The sequence below is a fragment of the Ptychodera flava genome, chromosome 20 (genome assembly GCF_041260155.1).
Source record: "Ptychodera flava strain L36383 chromosome 20, AS_Pfla_20210202, whole genome shotgun sequence".
Taxonomy (NCBI): domain Eukaryota; kingdom Metazoa; phylum Hemichordata; class Enteropneusta; family Ptychoderidae; genus Ptychodera; species Ptychodera flava.
Window position 1 is genome coordinate 14,521,304 of NC_091947.1, and position 20,403 is coordinate 14,541,706.

Below are 20,403 nucleotides of genomic sequence, written 5' to 3' on the forward strand. Positions count from 1 at the left end.
CAAAGCAATCAGATAAGCAACTTCAGAGAAATAGATTTTGTGACCAAAAACAGCAAAAAAATACCTAAAATATAGAAATATGCAAATTCTGCACGAGTATCAAATTTCAAAGCAACCAGACAATTTATGTGATTTCAGAGAAGAGCGCAATTGTGATGGATGACGGACGGACGGATGATGGACGGAGGGAGAGATGGGCAATGACGTAAAATCAGCCCATTTGATAAGCTCCGCATTGCTGACATCAGAGCTAAAAAGCTGACAAACAAAATACATATCCACTCATTAGATTAGCTCTGCTTTGCTGATAGTGAAGCTTAAAAGCAAATTCACCCCCAAAAATGCTAAAAGTTGACGGATGACCAACAACAACACACACCTACCAGGGTACACAAGATAGGCTCATTCACACTAATAACTGCAGAGCTAAAATAGAAAACAGTTTGATTCCCTGTCTGTTCTTTTAAAGTTATATCCATTAGAATACAAATAAACAAGTGATGATTACATATATAAATCTCTATTTTTCATAAGCTTGTCTGACTGCTAAAGGTGAATTTTGTTGAAATATTTTCACTTATTGCAACATACACCTTCGAGAAAATGGGACAGGCAACTGCTGTGGTTTCTTTGTGTAATCTTAGTAATATTGAAATATATTAAGTTTATTTGCCAAGCGGTCCCCAACAACAATACTTGGTACTTAACATTGAATCTCATGAACGATCAAACTGATGTTCTGAATATGTACACTTTGCTCTGGCATAGCGCGTTGCGAGTAATGAGGGTCGATGATTGCAGCAATAGTTTTTATCTCCAAAGCCAACTTCAGATGTAGTTTTGAGCTTTTTTTCTTGATAATGGAATGTGACTTGGTGTGCTGTATTCATAAGTTAGTCCCATTTGCAATAATCTGCAACATTCTCTGTATCCTTTTGTCCACAAGTTGACATTGCCTGAAATCCATATCGCACAAGCTTGAAGATATATCTCCTAGGGAGCCATCATTAGTTACAGCCTGGGGGTCAGATGAATGTGAAGGGGTCACCCAAAATATTGAAAGCTATAAGGGGGGTTATTCAAAATGTTGAGAGAAAGAAGGGGGGGGGGGGGTTATACTCATTTTTGGTGCAAATGTATTGAAACACCTCTCAGATTGCCTACTTCACACATCAATTTCTACAAATTTTTACTCAGTAAAATTACACATTGAAAATACCTCTTAGATTACACCAAACTGCACCAATGCACACTACAATTTCTCAAATTTTTCCATGCAAGGGAGGGGAGCAAGCCAAGCGGACACTTTCCCCATCAGCCTTCCGCATGTTCTTCAATCAGTACTTTCAAAGTCTACCCTATCAGATATCCCAGTGAGGACCCTGTTATGATACCCATCCATATAACAAAACTGTATGTGGTTGTATACTGGTTATAGTGTACCTTTGACATCTATGTTTTGTTGTGACTTTGAATTTCATTTTGTTGGTTTCACCTTGTTCAACCGTCATGAGATAACCAATGATTATCTAGCAGGGTACACAAGGATTTGAATGGTCTTTCCTATTGCTGTATTTATGTAAATTGTAGAAATACATGTATTGAAATTTAACTTTTCAAAATTGAGTGTGGGGGTCAGTCAAAATTTCCATGTAAGGGAGGGGGGGGGGTTACTCAAATTCATCATGGTTTGGGGGTACTCAAAATTTAGAGTTTCCGACGAAATTCCTCCAACATCTCCTCTCCGACCTGTACTCCGTAAATAATGACAGCTCCCCATGAAATTTGGGCTCCAGTTGCTGTAATTTTTTGATGAATTTTTCACAATTTCTTTTGATATCAACTCCAGTTTTTTGTTCTTCTTCTGGAAGCTCATTGGAAACAAAGTGTATCATACATGTGCACATTGCAATGTTATTGACAAGTATATGTAAATCTGGGTCCTGATTGACATGTACACCCTCTGGAGCAGAAAAAGAAGTTATAATGGAATGTTTATAAACAATCATCACAAGTGACAACTAGCTACAGGTCCGTTACTATACTACAGAGATCACCATGATACTGAGGGGAGGCATGAAATAATAATTGTCTTTTCTCAGTGCTCTGAAAGTTGAATTTTTCCTCTCTATGAGCTGGATATATAATTATATAATTATATATCCAGGTATATAATTATATACCTTCAACAGTTCTGTACTAGCTGTATCTGATGATGCTTAGTATTGAGGGTTTTGTCTGTTAAGTTGGCCACTCTTTATCTGTGGTAGGTGCTATGGTTTAGGAGCCTCTGATCCTAACATACACAAATCTGTGTGCTGAGCAGTGTAAGGGTGCACGTCTCTCCACCATACTGACTAATAGGAAATCCTCTACCAAATGGAGGTGCAATCCCACTGTCTTCATCTTGAGACAACTGTCCCTGGTGGTTGGTTCCTTTCTTTGAATGGTAAAATGCTGCCTTATAGTCGGTTTTGGATTTATCCTGCTTCCTCTTCTGCATGGATATACACACCTGTTCCCTAACATAGTAATAATAATAAACTCATGGAAGATAATCATGGACAAATCATGGAAGATAATAATTTCTCTTCACAAAAAGTTGTTTATTTGTGTGTTCACATATCCAAGAATTCTTGTGTAAAGGACAAATAAATTTATTTTTCTCTCCGCTATATGCATGTTTCTCTAACCTAGACATCTAAACCATACTTTTTCCTTCTTGCTCATGTCATATGTAATACAATGTAGATTGGCAACAACCAATGTCCTGCACAGTTTAAGAATGAGGATTGCTGTCACATGCATGTTGTGTATAATTCAGGATGAATTAGTGTAAAACTGATGTACCTACATAGTTGCAGCTGGCAATGTCAATTAAATACAGAAATGTATCACTAATATTTTTGTGAACCTGTGATTCTAAATAGTATTCTTGTAATTGTAAACATGCTAGACATGTGTATAGCTATAAAGACAACTAACATAAAACACTTTGTGCAAGTTACAAGATACCAGTTCCAGCACATCTTTGCAACAGCCACTTGTGTATATATACTGTGGTGCAAGGACTAAAATGGAAATTTACCTGTTGTTTGATCATTTCCATTCATCTTTCGTAATAATGTTCATGATCCAAGTCCAATCCCAAGCCCTCCACTTTGTCTTTAATGCTCTTTGTCAAGGTCAATGGTATTTCTCATCCTTGATATTGCGCAGCATGCACTGCTGATCCTGAATTGTAAACACATAGACTCGTGATTACTTATAACTCTTTAAATAACAATGATAACCGGAATGATTAAAATACATTTGGTGATGGGATGTACTACAATGAATTGCAAACACTCTGTATGTCCTTAACCCTAATGATGATAAGCATTAGACACATGTAAACATTCTAAATCACGTGTGCATACCAGATGTATTCTCTCATTGGAATATACTTCATCATAACAGTTTTATGGATCCTACGAATGAAGCTACATGTATTGAATGTCTAGTCATGTGCATTTATCATATCATCTGCATTTCACTAGGCAATTCATAGAGTGCCAAGTGGCAAGAAATTTTTTAGCAAATTCAGCAAAATAAGAGAAAATAACTTTACCAAAAATGTGTAAGCAATGATTATCACAACAAAGTTACTGATTAAATAGTATGGTAGAGGTGTAATACATTTGATCTACTCAAGAGGGTATTTTAAAAAAAGGACTACAAATGTGTATGACAACAGCAGTGTTTCCGCTGCCATTCGCAAGAGCGTGAAATGGCAAATGAAATGTCTGCAGATTGGGAAATATTTTTCAACTATCCTTCGCCAAACTGGTCTGTGCTATTTTTCAGGGGGCTGATCGAGAGTGCAGTTAAAGCCGCACTTTTCAATCCCAGGTTCTCGCATTAGTGGAGTTCTCCTCCCAGTCAAACACTTGGCCAGTACGATGTTTGATTTCTATAACATTAATTACACAAACTGATCTCAACCTTTTATCACCTTTTGCTAATCCTGCAAACAGAGTTTATACAAGCGTTTGATTGACGGTCAGTTTAAATCGCCAACAGTCACAACAAACGCTCGAATTTCCTAAAAAATTGTCTTCTAGTCGCGTTAGACTTTTAATATATAACCACAGAGTTCGATCGGCAGCAACTTCACGCTGACTGCTTGGCAGTCTGTCTGCCTTCTTGTGGCCGGGGAAAACTAAAAAGTGGCATTTTCTGGAGCGTGTAACCTTGTGTTGCCTGTTTGGTGTCCACTAACACAATGAACGCTGCTATAGCTTTGCGTCCTTTTAAAGGGCGAGGCTCCACCTTTAAAAGGCAGAGAGACTTTTCAACATCCCTGGGTGGTCATTCTTTCCTTGCTTTAGTGTGCAGTCTCAGAAAACTATTATAATCAGTAACTTATGAAGTTATATGCCATGCTTTCAGATGGCTGCATGCAATGACCTTGTTATTTTTGATGACAAGTGGTTTGTAAACAATGCTTTAACATAGTCAGGAAATACTGATTGCAGTGTATTTTCAAAAACTAAGCAGACAACAGCAGCCAATGACAGCAAGGGTGGTGAATAAAATGAAACCAGTGTTTCAAAAACGTCACCGTAGGACACTACTGCAGCAAACTCAGAGGCGCGCAGCTATTAATGAGCACAGTGTGGTAAACTGTCAATTGGATGACGTCCTGAGCCAAACTTCATGCAAATGTTATAACCTATGCAAATACAATGACCCAGGCCTATCCACAAAACAATTACTCAGCATCGCAGGTGACTCTGGACTATCCAGAATACACATACAGGTACCTGCTATGGAAGATGACCGGCCTATCCTGAATACAATACAGGTACACATTTTGAAAATGACCTGGGCCTATCCTGAATACGATACAGGTACAGACTGTTTGTATTAATGATAGGCCTTAGTCATCTCCCATTTTGTATTCTATATAGGCCAGCTGATTCATCATACATGTACATACTGTGTGCATGTATGTGTATTGTGGATTGGCTTAGGCCATCCTCCATTGCATATATTATGTGTATTGTGGATATATGTCTGTGCCATCTTCCATACCATGTGAATGCATTTGGATTGAGGATAGGCCCGGGTTATCTTCCATACTGTGTACATGTATTTGTGGATAGGCAGGGGTCACCTCCTGCCATGATGTGTACACGTACTGAGTAACACTGTATTGTGGATAGGCATTGGTCATAATATTTGCATGAAGATATGCCCAGGATGTTGTCCTGTTGAATGTTTACTACGCTGAACAACAAGCAGCACACTGCGACATGCTAAGTCGTGTTCGAGTACAATTAAGCAAAAAAGATAATTGCACAGGTTGTCCGCAGAGTTGCAGGGTAGTAGTAGTTACAAAAAAGAAAGTGTACCAGGAATAGTTTGTTGAATTTCCATGACTAGTGTTTTAATAAGAGAAGAGTCAGCTTTTTTTTTTCTGTAAGACATATAAAGTGGCCAGACAGGATATTTTAAAATACATGTATACACCCAGTTTGATTTTGAAACTATTAAGCATTTACTGCTTGGAGTACACCTTCTTTAAGTGAACAGTTGGTTTAATAATCAGACTCTGTGATTGGAGAACTGAAAGCACTTGATGATTGAGGCAGAAGCTATGGATCTTTCAAAGAAACATCTTGAAGTTACCCTGTCAATGATGCAATACTTGTAATACATCTTGATACATTTACAAAAGTGCAAAATTAAGTCACATAAGTGTGTGGCACACAGGAAATAAAATTTGTTGTGAATGTTATTAAGAAAGCAGTTTGTTCCATAAAAAATAGTTGTTTATTTTCATTGCCACTAATTATCAGTCGGTCAGGATGAGTCCTACTTAAATTTTTAAATCACAAATGTCCAATGGACCTGGTTAATGTATTACCTTGAATAGAAATGATTATTGGACCAGTTTAATGTCATCTTGCCACTGTAGCAACTGATAGGACCCACCTGAGTATATATATACAACTGTCAGTTGGATAAAAATCATAAATGCAATTACATGTAATTTTGATGGCTATAGTTCTGGCTAATCAATTTTGGTCTCAATTAGGCCAGAATGGTTTAAGGGAAAATTTACCCAGTGGAAACACTGAACAGTGTAAGTACAAACCTGTGCCACAGCAAGGACCCATTGTCTTAGGAAAATAAATATATTGATGAAAGATTCCCTCAATTCCACAGGTTTTTGCTCTGCATTGATGACAACACCATCATCTCTGTTCAGTGTTGGCTCTCTGCATAGCCACACACTGTGTATATGCTTTGCAATGGAGGATGGTATTGTCACTATGTTGCTTTTCACCTGGTTGTCATTGCCAGTATGCACTGCCTCAGCAAGGGATCTTGAATCTGATTGGGTGAAAAGAAACATTAACTTGAATCATGCAATGTAAATATTATCTCCTGCAAATTGCTGACATTAGTTTACATCAGTTCATTCTAAAACATGGCTTTTTATATGCAAGATAAGACAACTTGATTGTTTATGACTTCTGTAATTTTAATTAAACCTTCCATACTGGTATAACTTTGCCCTAAACCCATTGTAATCACTGGTGATTGTGGACCTTTTTAAAGGAAACAGGTACATAATGTAGGTCAAGACGTGTATTCAAGCAGTAGCAATATCTTTATATATTTATTTCAAAGAAAGACCAAACAGGAACAAGTCACATTAACAGGCTCCATAAAATAAACATAATAATATGAATGCATGAAGTACAATAAACAATAAACAACAAACAACAAACTATATGAAACCATTAAAAATGTACAAATTTAAGCATGGCATTCTGACCAAGCATCTGAAACTTTGACAAGATAAAGTGTTGTCAATGGCAGGGTTGGAAATGCACGATTCATTTAAAGTAGCCATACATCTTTGAAGAGCCAAGTACCTAAAAACATCGAGTTTATACTGCGAGTTCTTGTACATGTAGTTTACTGAGAAACATCAAAATTAATATGAAACATGATTGGGACAATCATACATATTATTCACATATTTGTATTAAATATAAATAATCTCCAATGATAAAGAGGCTAAAGGTTAAAACGCTTGCAGAATTTTCATTATTATTTCAGCTGTAAGGATGCTATGTTTGAAACAGAAAACTTCATGAATTTCATTTGCACTTGCTCTATTTTGTCCTGTTGAATTTTTTGCCAAGGAGATCACACTACAGACGCATATTCTGAAATACTTACATGTATTAAAGTTACGTAGAGAGCATTGAGGGAGTTGATGTTGAAGAAAGTATTACAATTCCGCCAAATAAAACCGAGCATGTGAAAAGCTTAACTGATAACGAACGAGACATGTGCAGGAAATTGAAAATCAAATCTTACCTGATGAAGGATTTTGTCAAAGAGCAGTTATCAATCTTTTGATTCTTGTTCCTTCTAAGTTTCACATACATGTACCTCTGAGGCTTTACGACCAGGTTACGCGAGGTATACTAACAGCTGTAGGCAAATGTCAACGAATACAATGAATTAGAATCTTGCAGATAGTCCTATTTCTCACCGTCTGTACAATGGATACTCAACTTTCTAATCATAGAAGCTATGATATATGGGTCAAAAGATCAGTAAAATCATACACTCATTCATTATGTATTACCATGCTATAGACATCTCATTAATTGGTGGAGCAGAACCATGTGACTGACCACAAATACACAGTATGTTGGTTTGTTTTGATGTCCATGAATATAAATAATGCTGCTAACATTGTGACTTTTCATCAAAAATGTAATTGTCAATTGTACAAAGATCATAATCAATCACAAAAACAAAATGAAGCACTTGTGGCCCAAGTTATACATTTTTTAAAAATCTCCAGATTTGACAAATTTTTAGGGTGGCCATGACTGTGCATTGCTTATTACATGCCTTGATGTGAGTGCAAATCAATGAATTGATTTGAAAAGGAACATCCGGGGAGTTAGGGGGTCGGTGAACGATGTACTGACTGGTTTCCATGGTTACCAAGGCCAGTGAAGCCCTACAATGTTTTCGACATCTAAGTAGACCCTGAATGATAGATGTAAAATATACATGTGCACACTTCTATTTTGACCTTCGTTAAAATCCGTTTGATGCTGGTCAATAATGGTAAAACTGTTTGAAAATGTCCAGCATATAACTAAATGTCATACAGCATTTATAACCAGAGGCATGTAATAAAAATATTGTTGCCTGAATACATGGGTTTATGTGCCCTCGCAGCAGGAAACGATTTGCCATCCTGGTGTCTGGCAAATTGTCACCTGTTCTCTGGCACATAAACCCATGTATTCAGGCAATATTGCACAGTTCTGGGGCTCCGTTGTCTTTCACATGGGAAATTTTTGTAAATCTTGATGATTTTCTAGGGTTTGTTGGTAATATCATGGAAATAACAGGCTCTGCCCGACCATTAACCCTTTTCCTGCCAAGTCCATATTTCACCATCAGGTCAAGATGTTTAAATTAATGAAACACAACGTATTCCATATGATGTATTTTAACATAATACTGTATATTTGAAGGCTGTTGAAAACATAATACTGTAAAGTGATTTTTTTGGACAAAAGATGCTATAACATACCAAGCCAAGTGGGTGAAAATACAACATGTTTTGGCTCAATACTGCTTTTTACTGACTTGGCTGATGGGGAAGTGATACAGTTATTACTGTCTGGCAGGAAAAGGGTTAACGTTATCTATAGGCTTTGGCAAGACTGAAAGCCAAAATAGCTTGCTCGCCAAGCCTTGTAAATTCTTGACTTTCCTCTCGCCCTTGGCCATAAATGAATACCTTACCAAAACATAGCGCTATTTTTAGTAGGTGATAGCGCTATTTTACAGAGTTGCAAATAGGTGACAAAGAGGTGAAAGTTTTGTGTACAGAGCTTTATTTCCAACTCAAACATGGATATCTACTTGAAATCTACATACACCTATTACAAAACTACAAGCTAACAAGTAGGTCTATCATAGGCGATAAGTAGTAATTTCAGCGAAATATTTATGAGATGCAAATTAAGTCATTTAAATATCTACGAAAATCTACTGCAACACCTACCACTTGCCTCACCTGGAAAACAAGGGTTTCAACCTACATGATACCTACAGAAATCTACTAGTCACCTACTGAGACACCTACCTTGTACCTATACAGACCTACGACAGACCTACAAACATGCCTACATAAATCTGCAACACACCTACTAAGATACAACTAGCACCTATAGTGACCTACGATAGACCTATGTATGTGACCACAGTAACTGCATTCTAAAAGCACGGAAATGCACATTTGATCAAGTAACATTACAATTTATGAATTGAGAATTTTAGCAATCTTTGGTTTGAAATTTTACAAGAAATTTATTTTTTTATGTGCTTGTGCTTAGACTCCAGTTAACTTACATGCTTGGCTTGTTTCTGTGGAATAATATTGTCCCTTGAACTTGACCATGGTTACATCCACAGACAAACATCGCTCAGAATTTTCTAAGATTATACCGGTGATCATGTTCCACGAATTCAACGAATTTTCCAAAGCTTGTCAATTGCAGGATCACCTCTGTATTACTCTGTCACTGTCAACAAAGTTAATTAACATGTCTCTCGGCATAGTAGCACTGAAGGCAGGCACTGGATCAAGTTGGCCAGAAATTCAAGCTAAAATATTTGAAAAACATACATCATATCAACCAGACCCATCTTGATATCTTGGTGTTACTAGTCCAAACAAACTTGAAAATGTTCAATCAAAAATGTTCCGGGTTCTCAATGTTCTCAGGCCATTTGACTTAGAATCATTTTGCTTCGCCTCCATGCTGTTCAGTTAGTTCGCGTATCGTTCTATTCCCACATCCAACTCATTGTACCTCCATGGCTTCGGGTAACGATGTAGTTCAATATTACAACAGGTACCGTCATTTTCCGAATACGAACTTCCCGCCATGACCAAACATCAATGTTCTTATCGTCAAACCATCTCTCGTTTCAAATTCATGACTCCACTCACCCGAATCGTCGTCAGAATTACCGCAACTTGAAGTTGTTGAAGCATACGATGTTGGTCTTGAATCGATGTTATCGTTGTTTCCGGGTTGATCATTGCTGCACTGTCTTCGTCAACTTTGTCAGTCGATTCATGGCATCAGATAGTCGAACCAGAGACTGAGAGTATATGTCATCCTCGATGTCGGGACTTGGTAAAACCATAAAATGACTCACTGCTATACCACAAAAAATGTCAGCAATGCGATGTCCAACTTCCGTGCTATCGCTCAGATCGGCCAATTTTAACATTTGGGTCGAAAACTCGGTGCAATACGGAACCAAAACAAGCGCAAAGGTCACATAAATATTCACCAGCCTGCAGCCGACAAACTTTTGTCATAAGAAAGGCCGGGAAATCCCCTAAACAATGATCAATTGGGTGTACCCCTGTAGGCAGAATTCTTTATTCAAATAGGGTTTAAAGTTCAACTACGGCTTTTACGTTTGTTTGCCTGTGAGGGCGCCTCAATTTTCCTTTAGGTGCATGATAGGTCATGATAGGTCAATGTAGGTGTGCTTTACCTACACAAATCTATTTGTCACCTACAGTTGATCTAATACAGAAGTAGGTGTAAGATAGGTGTTATTAGGTACTAAGTAGATGCATAACAAGACTTATTCCTGAAGACCTACAAGTAAAATGACACCTATTTAACACCTCTTGAGATCTACCAAAAACTCCTAAGAACCTACAAAAATAGCGCTATATCTACTATAAATAGCGCTATCTTTTTGGTAAGGGTAATAATGGTCAGAGCATCACCCATTATTTCTATAATATTAATTACATTAATCATTAATTATATTGTTAAAATATCTGTGATAAGGGCATTTATGTACAAGAAATTAAATTTTGGAATTTCACCAAATGCACTACATGGATTATATGTGGCCTCTGTTCATTTACCTGCCAGCCTTTCCCCTGAACCGGAAGTTTACAAGGTCCCGTTCGATTGATTTCCCTGAACGCTACATGTAAACAATAATTGTAGAGCGGACTTTCAGACCTTCAGAATGAAAATGATTATCAAATCTGTGACTCCATGAAAGTTAAATATGCAATAATTTGCAAAGTTAAATATTAACTATGCACACACCGGAGTTTTTATACACCAGTTTAGCATGGAGCCAGAAATGGTATTTGTTCCTAGCTCCATGAGTGTAGGTAAGGAAACTGTGAACACACACTCATGCTTACGATCCATGATACTGTACAGCATGTAAACCATTTTACTTGACAAAAATTTCGTCAGTGCATGCACTGTCCGAACATAAAGCATACGGGCTCGGCACAGCTGCTTCCGATCCCGTGAGACTTGATCTCACCATGGAGGTAATCTCTCCTTCTACCTCCATGATCTCACAGTGTGACCTCTATCCGTATGATACCTCCTGGCCGCTGATGCCATATCTTTTTTAATCAAACATCTCTGTACAGTACACTGAATCGCCAGCGTATGTAATGCAATTCAGCTCCCGTACGTATGTACGTGTACGTGTTCCACATATGAAAAAAATCTAAGACACGAACACGAAAAAGAACGCGTGTGACTAAGCAAGTACACTACGTAGCCCTGCGTACAGGTCTGTATTCCCGGCGCCTCCGCCACACCTGAGACCTGTACGCATGGCGATACTTATACAGTGAATCATCAGGTTACCTCAGCTGACGAAAGGGGTAAAAACCCCAGCTCTGCGTGGCAGCAGGGCAATGTTTTACCGGCGTTATACGGCGGGAGGCCGTATAACCCCGGTAAAACACAGTCCTGCCACGCACAGCTAATATACCCATGCCGTGAATAACCTGCGGTTTCGTGCAACGTTCACTCTTTCGATCCTCGGCGGTTCTAGCGTATGACCATATGTTGACACAACTGTCACACCACATATGATCGACTATACACCGAAATCAGTGCAATGAATATATCAAATTCAGTCAATTCGAGTATAATATGATCGAGCGTACCTCTGCGTGGCAGGGCTGTGAGTCAGTGTGTTCACCGTCCCTCCACCCACGAGGGACGGTGGTGTGTTGAACACACAGTCGACTCGTGGCACGCACGCACAGCTACTAACATATTTTAATTGGCAGTACAGAAGTACTTACGTGGGAGGATGGACTTCACAACTCGAGCAAATAAGTTATCATCAGAGCTGTTACCCTACAACGGTGAGACTTGGCTTGAGTACGATGTATCATACGGCGCCGCGTTGAGTTAACTTTCGCCGAGGCCAAGGGTTTCATTCTGCATCCACAGTACCGGTCACCGCGCCGACCGTGTGCGGTCAGCGAAACATAGGTCCGCTTTACACATGTATATCCTTCCATGACAAGCAATCAGTACGCCATTCTCAGCTTTATTTCGACAATACGTCAACGAAACTGAATGTTCAAATTTTACAGAATGCTTTATACAATATAAACCAACACTTCTAACACATTAAGCTTTCAATTGTAGTGTTAATTTAGCTTCGCTACACTTCGCGACACTTGTTCTCATTTGCATACAACTTTGTATATCGCTTCTTGCACTAGATGTTCATCGCCATGCAATTATCAATGAATAGTTCTAATCGTGTTCATCATAGTTTGACATACACTGTTGTCTTCAGTTAGATGGCAGCTGTGTTTCTAATAATTCAACGCTGATATGAAGAATTTTGATATGCCTTATTTGTAATCGAGCTCATTTGTGACGAAGACCCCTAACATTCATTATTGGCTTGACCCCAGGGGGTCGTTGGTAGTTTTTAACTTTCGCATGGCTCCTGTGTGTGTATTTCTGTCGAAGGAAAAGTGTATCTACGTTTGTCGAGTGCGTTTAGGACGGCCATCTTGTATACCGTTGCCATGGTCCACACGAGCGCTTCGAGATCAATGCAAAGATTACACTACGAAATTTATGAACAGGCTCTGGATGAAATTCTGACATTATAAGATGTGCACACATACGTGATTGATGTTAGACTTGATTGCATCTCAATGCATTGCCTTGGTAACAACGGTCCATGGTATTTTTCACTCGAGTAATTGGAATGTTTAAAACAATACGCAATGCTGGTATATCTCTTATCATTGTTGAATTAGCAAATACTATAGAATCAACATTACAGCAATGGCCGACATTTCTCTCTACCATTCTATGGCCTTTCTCGGAGTTTCGTCTCGAAATGCGCAACGCGAATCGTAGACATGAAGGACATTCTAAACACCGGTTACTCATATTAATCTTTGTTGGCAACGTGCCGGAAATGTACGCCGTCCAATCAGGGCGCTCGGATCTATGAATCTTATTTATGGCTATAGCGACATTGCTAACCAAGCACACCGCGATTTCGAGGTAGAAGGTGTCACAACGGTTGACATATCGTTGTGAAAACTTCAGGGGAAATCAAGTAACGTCCACCAACTTGGAAAAGGAGTTACAGAACCAGTAGCTGTAACTGTTGATGATTTTTTCACTAGTTTTGTTTTAATTTAAACTATAGTATCTCGTTCTCCCCATTGTATGTTGAGATGACCACTATACAGATATTGTCAACTCAGCTACATCGTTATTGTTGACATGCGAATTCTGGTCCGGACTAGAATTCAAATTAAACGCCAACAATAAACGTGCATTGTACATGTATAGACGCTGTGTTGACAAGCTAACTACTAGGTCATGTGGGTGTTTCAGCATGCTTTTGGGATGGAACAAGAACTTTGGATTGGCGTACGCAACAAATATAGGCACTGTGAGACCAATCTGAAAGGTGGCAGCTATACATAAATCCGTCAGCTTTAAACCTTAAGCGCTACACTTAATCAACGTGAAACATTAATTTACTACAATTTCGAAGAAGAGATATCTATACGACAGGACAGAGCAAAACTGTCCAACAGATTTTGCATATAGATGGATATCTTTCCCTTGGCTATTTTCCGTGATAACTGACCATACCTGAGTTCACTCTCTGACGTAGTGATATATCATCAAGTTTAAAACAGAATGTTTAGGTCATAATTAATTGATTAAAACCTTATCTGATGAAACTCAAATTAGCCTAGGTAACGTAGGGTTTTCAATTCAATTAGTTTTATCGAAAACAAAAGAAATCGATGAGTTGCATTTGCTTCGATTGCTCGATGCATGGGTCATTGAGCAAATGGATTCTTGAGTAAACGATATACAAGTTCAGAAATCACTTAAGCGTTACGGTAAATACACTTTGGCTTAGCTTATTTAGTCTTAAGTTACAGAATTTCCAATCCCAATCGAACAACATTCTACACATTTTATTTTTCTTGAGAAGACGCAGAATGCGCCAGAATACAATTAAAATTCCAAGATATAATTACATTCTCGTTGGGTTGTAAATTATGCAAATTGGAGAAATCAATTTCTGACACCACGAAAATGTATTGTCTTTTAATATTACGTGTTACACACGTAATGAGAGAGGAAGAAGAGTTGTGGCTAGAAAACCAGCAGGGGGCTCCCTTAGGACATAACGTCATAATGTTTTCAATTATTTAATTATCGCATTTTATCTGTTGTTGATGATTGTTGATTTCATCATAAACTTAATAATTATTGAACAATTCCTCGTCGTCGGTTTCAAGTATTCGTTATGACATAGGCATGCCACTCTTGTGTTTCTCGTAATTAAAATACTAATTCTATATCGGGAAAGGAAATTCTTTCGATTGATAACATCTGTGTTTATCATTATCATAATACCAATGAGACTGACCCTGAATCAGATACTTACAAAGCGATGATGTCAGAACGAGGTTAAACTGTCACAGTAATTAAAACATTACTGTAGAGATGTTTGGTGTCGTTGAAACGTACTTTATATCAAAAGATGTAAGCGCGACGTAGTAATGTCAATCACTGATATTCTTAAGATTGATTTATATCGCTAGGAATTCTTCTCTGAAAAAAAAGAACATTGAAGAAATGGCAAAAGATTGAAGTAGACAACTGTGTCATTTCCATCACATGTTTATAGCGCCAAATACTTTTTACTCAGTCTGAATACATTAAATTACCACCCGACTCTTTGTCGCCGTTGTGTCCTTTTCCCGTATTGTGAATTACAATCGAATCATCTCTGTAATTGTATGCTCATGACAGATGGCAATTAGCTATGGCTAATTGAAATTAAATAACGTTTTTTCATCGTAACAAGCACAGCCTATGGTTCAAGTTGTTAATCTAAAAATTACTGAAGGGCGACAAAAAATTAGAGATTACCATTACTTGTCTAGATGATCCATTCTAAATTGCAGATCGCGTTGTGACAACTATTAGCAGCTGTCGGTGCATTACCAGAGCCTGAAACTGTTAAGGTCAATGACCACCTGATCGTTGTGACGTCATCCATCGTTAGCCTCTGGTATTTCATCGCTTTGTTGAAATCTGGAGCGAAGGACGTCTTGTCTTATAATTACTGCACCGCTGGCGACGGTTATAATGACCGGGCTACAAAAACTGCATTAATGGTTAATTAATTCCAGCGTTAGTTATTTTTCATATTGAGGATACGCAAGCGAATCAATTTTTGAATGTGAGCCAGTCACTTTTAACAACTTTCAACGCTTTCCTTTATGAATGTGTCAAAAGAAACGTCCACAAGTTTTGAATTTATAATGATCTAATTATAACGAACCATAGTTATGATTATAACTGTTATTATAATAATTATAGTTATAACTGTAGTTATAATGAACCAAAAATGTAAATGCGGGTTTTTGGTAATTGTCTTATGACCTTGGTACTCCGATGCCGCATGGCAACTTCAAAATGCACTCAAATGATTATTCTCCGCAATCAACAATTCCCTCTTGATTTGTGAAAATGCGCGCAAAGTCTAAAACCTAACTCTTGTACAGAACACGGACCATAATTCCGTACCCAGCTGGAAAGTATATGTGGAAGTTCACGGCAAACCCATACTGATTCTCGCTGCCTCCGAAACGCCAAAGGACTAGACAGGATTTCTTTGAAATGCCGACAGTGAATACAAAAGCTATTGTGTACTCCACTCATTAAACCAAACATTCCTCTAGCCATTTTTCACATAATTGTCAGTGGAATATAGTTATGCGATACTTTAATTAGAATTCTGCAGTGATGTATATAAAGTTACGTACTAGGCAGGTGTGCAGATGACACGATGAGTGTCGTACTTCCGCCCTCTGTCATTCGATAACCATTTATATTTCTTGTCAAGATTTTTTTCTCCTCAGTATAAATTAAACCACATGATATAATCTAACACATGACCCTGAATCCCACGGTTGAAGAGTTGATATAAGCTCCATCTTTTGTTCTACTGCTGCTCAAAGATTTATTCACTGGTTTAAGAAGACGATTCGGTTTGTTTTCGTTACAGTACTGTACCAATGTTATGCTAATTTTTCTTTGAAATTGAATTGTGCAACACCAACTAACCGACCCCCATGGGGTTTGGGGTTATACTCAGTCTGGCAAGCTTATCTTCTACAGTGACTTTCAAAACGGAGGAAGACTCGTAAAACAATTGTACTTTATCCTGTGTTTCTGAGTAAATGCGGACCCCAGTCTCTGTAACGTGTACGGTCCATTGAGTCAGCAACAAGGTTTCCAGTCTTTATAAGTTGAATTTCCTTAATACTTGTTACACGTACTAGCGCCCAAATCGAATTTATGGATTGGCGTTCACGATGCGAAAGATGGTCTGAAGCTGATAATTAAAATCATCAGACGGTGTTGCCGTGTAATTGTGTAAGGTACAAAGTATCTCATAAATTATTCAACAAGGACGACTTAAATGCTGACACACGGCAATTGGAGATTCTGATGTAACGATATGTCATTGTTGGCGAGAGGCTGAGAGCAGAAGGATCATCAGTGTTGCTGGTATCAACAGAGTCGGTCACGTAACAAGAACTGGATGTGTAGCAATCTGTAGTGTCTTTGAGTGTTTGTATCTGCAAATCACCGGCGATCTCATCCGAATCCAGCTTTAATGAGCTTCAAGTGAGCTGAGACGCTTAGAAGGGCGGTTGAGATAGCTCCTCGACTTCAAGAAATCACAATCATAGTGGAGCCAGTCGTGACTGCATGAACGGTAAAGTTGTCAAACACTTGTGTGCATGTCTTTCACCACTGAAGATTTTTCACCGAGTTGTTTTCTCACGGCGGCGATAGCAGGTACTTGTGAAGATAAACGCCATTTGAACGTTAAAAAGCATGTCATCAAACTGTAAGGTTTATGAACTTGATCGATATTGATGTATTTTTTGCTAAAATTTTTGCAAATCTAATAATTATTTCCCTGTATACTGTACAACACGTTGAACAAGCCGTATTTTATCTATGTTTTTGATTTTCATTGCAATCAGTAGGTTTTTAATTTAGCCAAACAGACATCCTATAAGCATTAGGAAAATGTTTGAATTAGTAGCGTCTTAACTTAGCGAATAAACAAATGTACCCAAAAGCGCTAAAAAGAATTTAAATTAGAAAGATATTTTTTGCAGTATTACGTTGCATTGACAAGAAATCTGAATTTTATAAACTTATTCTGCCGTCCTGAATTATCTAGAGCATATCGAATCGCTGTCAACGCAAGTTTAATCATTTTTTTTGCATTCTGATTTCAGATTTTAAAGTAAGCAAAATTCCTATTCTCAAACCCTAATCTGATCTTCCGTCGGATGAGATGTTATCCAATGCTTTTAAATTCAACTTACATTTAGGAGGAATCGATATAGACGTCATCGTGTCAGATTCCAGGGACTGCATAAAATGGCAAAACGTGGCCTACGAATTCGAATGTCAGAAGGAAAGGCCAACAAAGACATCCTAACTTTTCTCATTCCTCTGGGATTGAGGCGAAGTGCTTTGCCTGTCGGTCTAGCTAGTCGATACACCCAGTGGAGCTGGCGAAAGGCTTCAAGATCAGCGCGATACGACCCTGATTGACAGGTCGAAAGAAATATAATAGAATCCAGTGTGTACACTTAAATCCGAGAGATCGGTTTTCGACCCAAGACCGATCGATTGCACAACAGGATTTCTAAGAAAACGGTGAACTGTGAGCTCAAAGCTCAAATTAGGAATGCGTGTTATTGTTAGAAGGACAAGTCCACGATCCAGATGCTTTCACAAGCTTCATATCACAAGCAAAATGTCGTTTTAAAGTAGGCTTATACTACACAAAGAAACTGTCCTGTCTGAGAATCATTTTGTATTTGTTCAGCATAATCCAGCTTTTAAGCCCGTCGTGTTCACTTAAAAAATGACAATTTATGTGTCTGTCACCTCTGCTACCACCGACAGTATGAATAAGGGGAGAACCATTTGATTTCTGGGGGGGGGGGTATGGAGGATTTTGAGAAAAAAAATTTGTCGCCAGGTGAGATAGAAGAAAAAAAAATTGATCCTGCCATGGCCTGAGAAAAAAAAAATTGTCATAACAGACAGAAGTGAAAAAAAAATTGTCACAATGCACCAGAAATTAGCAAAATTTGGAAACCCTATTCTCATGTATTCTTTGCCGGCGCGCCGCCATAGGCGGCGCAAATGTTTTTACCACAAGCAATTCTTATGTTTTTTTCCCAGCACTTATGATATAAGCATGCACTACATAGGTCTACTTACACCTCAGTGCACTCAATGTTTTCCTCCCCTTTCCTGACCCAAGAAATCATATTTCAGGATTTCTGTTGCAATATCTCAATGGCATAGGCACTATCTAAAGGGGACTTTTTGACTTCTGTAAATTGTGAAAATTTTAAAACACAAGACAGGAGTCAATAAACTAGTGTTAAAATCAATATAGTATTCTCTCAATATAAATATGTTAGGAAGATGTACAAGTTGACAATGAAAAATTGAGGAACAACAAATGTAATGAAATACAAGGGAGAGGGTCACTAAAAAAATTGAAAACTTCAGGGGGCGTTACTCAAAATGTGGAGAGGAAGAAAGGGGACGGGTTACTCAATTTATTTTGGCGAAATAAATTGAAACACATCTCAGATTGCACCATTGCACACATCCATTTCTCAAAATTTTCAATGCGAGAGGGGGGCACCCCTCTCGTGCTCTCCCCCCCTTGGCTCTTCTAACAGTGTTACTGGTAAAAGACAAATTTAAAATACCTATCGGATTGCACTACACTGCACCGTGGCGCACATCAATTTCTCAAAATTTTCACAGGATCTAGGACAAAACTGAACTGTTGTGAATTCATCCTTTATTATCACAGAGACATGTTTTCATTTACCTCACTTCAATGACCATTTTGACAGTTAAACATACCATATTCATGCTTTTCATTAGAAGCTGGCAGCTGGAGAAATGACACAAGAAGGTCACAAATTTTCCGTTCCTGTATATTTATTTATCTTCAGTCTCTGGCAAACAGAACTGTTTTTCACAAATTGTATTGTCATTGTTTGGTTGTTGAATATTGTGAAACAAACACTGATCATGCATAAAATGTAAAAATATTGCAGTGTTCAATGTCATTTTCAAACAGTTTTACCAAATGCAAAATAACCTGAAACTCCTCTCAGATTGCACCATTAAACACATCAATTTCCCAAAATTTCCAATACGAGAGGGGGAAACCCCCTCTCGTGCTCTCCCCCTTGGAGGTGTTCTAACAGTTTCACTTAGTAAAAAAAAATTAAAAAACACCTCTCAGATCGCGCACCAGACTACACCATTGCACACATCAATATCTTAAACTTTCCATGAAAGATAGGGGAAAGCCCCTGTGACACTTTCCCCCTAAGCCTCTCACGTGTTCTCCCCCTGTACTTTCAAATTCTGCCCGGTCAGATATCCTAGTGAAAACCTTGTCATAATACCCATCCAAATTAAACAATATACTATATGGTTAGATACTGCGTGAGCTTTTATATCTTTATTTTATTGTGACTTGCAATTTCATTTTGATGGGTTCACCTTTTTTGAACCATCATGAGATAACTGATGATAGTCTAGCAGAGTACATCAGGATTTCAAAGGTCTTTACTGTTAAATTGCTGTATTTTGTAAATTTTACAAATACATTTATTTGTATTTAACTTTTCTAAGTGGGGGGATCAGTCAAAATTTCAGAGTTAGAGAGGGGAGTTACTCAAATTCATCATGGTTGACGGGGGGGGGGTGTCACTTGAAATTTCTGAGTTTCAGGCCGTAAATAATGACGGCTCCCTTATATACAACGCATCACAAACTTGATGACAAAGAAAAAAAAAATTGCATTGCTACTCCATTTGAAAAAAAAAAATTGATGCAGCTCTGACAGTAGAAAAAAAAATTGCTG

General features: G+C 38.1%; 1 protein-coding gene and 1 long non-coding RNA gene across 5 annotated transcripts in view; one reads left to right on the forward strand and one right to left on the reverse strand.

Moving 5' to 3' along the window:
* Positions 1-20,403, forward strand: part of LOC139120121 (neuronal acetylcholine receptor subunit alpha-10-like) — a 218,035-nt gene that overhangs the window by 50,304 nt on the left and 147,328 nt on the right. Inside the window, exon 1 of one of the 3 annotated variants that reach the window (XM_070684219.1) lies at positions 16,995-17,190. The exons of 1 other annotated variant lie outside the window; for it this stretch is intronic. The gene's annotated coding sequence lies outside the window, so the exon portion shown is untranslated. Of the gene's footprint in view, positions 1-16,994; positions 17,191-17,258; positions 17,274-20,403 lie in introns of those variants that run through there. One more of the 3 variants, XM_070684221.1, reaches the window with a different exon arrangement.
* Positions 626-12,628, reverse strand: LOC139120122 (uncharacterized). Of its 2 annotated transcripts, none has more exons than XR_011549044.1 (5): positions 12,197-12,628; positions 7,381-7,497; positions 6,143-6,381; positions 3,089-3,234; positions 626-2,522 (listed from the first exon to the last, which is right to left on the reverse strand). It is a non-coding gene; the product is annotated as an uncharacterized lncRNA (long non-coding RNA). The 2 variants fall into 2 exon arrangements; XR_011549045.1 differs by lacking the exon at positions 12,197-12,628 and adding an exon at positions 12,056-12,188.